This window comes from Austrofundulus limnaeus, unplaced genomic scaffold (assembly GCF_001266775.1).
Source record: "Austrofundulus limnaeus strain Quisiro unplaced genomic scaffold, Austrofundulus_limnaeus-1.0 Scaffold2008, whole genome shotgun sequence".
NCBI classification, from domain to species: domain Eukaryota; kingdom Metazoa; phylum Chordata; class Actinopteri; order Cyprinodontiformes; family Rivulidae; genus Austrofundulus; species Austrofundulus limnaeus.
The window spans coordinates 30,965-32,228 of record NW_013954410.1 but is presented as its reverse complement, the minus strand read 5'-3'; positions in this window follow the sequence as shown (position 1 = coordinate 32,228).

The window sequence follows — 1,264 nt, the reverse complement described above, 5'->3', positions numbered from 1 at the left end:
AGGTAAAAGATAAAATAACTCATGACTAGTTATAGTAGGTAAAAGATAAAATAACTCATGACTAGTTATAGTAGGTAAAAGATAAAATAACTCATGACTAGTTATAGTAGGTAAAAGATAAAATAACTAATGACTAGTTATAGTAGGTAAAAGATAAAATAACTCATGACTAGTTATAGTAGGTAAAGCTAGCAGCAGGTAAGGATCACTAAAAAAGCAGACGTGTTGCAGCAAAAGTCTTGATGAAAACTAAAAGTAGAGCAGTCATTAAAATAATCTAAGAGTTAAAAGTAACAAAAAGACAAGATGAAAAAGAGCAAAAGATACCAGAAATAAAGTACCTGAGGTAGATTTAAAAAAGAAATGTTTTTGAAACAAACTGAAGAGATGTTAGGAAATATTTGTAAAGAAAATAATTATTTCAATAAGTACAAAAGTATCAAAAACTAAAAGTTGTAGCACACACCTCCTGAATATTTTTTATATTATAAATGGATAAAAACACAAAGTCTGAGGAGCAGATTGCACAAAAACAGACACAAACTAAAGGAGAAGAAGAAAAGTGTTCAGTGAATACTGCAGCAACAAACACACATTAAACATGACAACAGAAACAGGACAACAACTAAAACTTGTTTCACCACAAACTGACACACTTTACAAGAGATGACCTCACAGAAAATAAAACCACTTACAGGACGGACATGGTAGGTCCCAAACTGCAGTCCTTCCTCCCTGACTCTTTTCATGTTCTTGTTGTGTGTCTGCCTGACCTCCTGTTCTCCTCCTGCTCTCCTCTCTCTGCGCCTCCTCAGGCTGAACTCACCCTCTACTTTTCTTTACTCTCTGCTGATTGGTCCACAGTGATTTACAGGCTCCTTTCCCTAACAGATGTTAATGTCAACACACACACACACACACACACGCACGCACGCACGCACGCACGCACGCATGCACACACACACACACACACACACACACATGTTTGTTTCTCGACCCCGTGGGGACCTTCCATTAACTTCCATTCATGTTTTTTAGACTTTATATCCTAACCCTGACCATATACTCTGAAATTAACCTCACAGGAACTTACCTGACCCTAAAACTAACCTAAACCTTGGTCCTAAACCTTCGGTCCCCACCTGGCTGCTTTTTTTTGTAAAAAAATACCCCACGTTGTAGGAAAAACCCGTCCACACACACACACACACACACACACACACACACACACACACACACACACACACACACACACACACACACA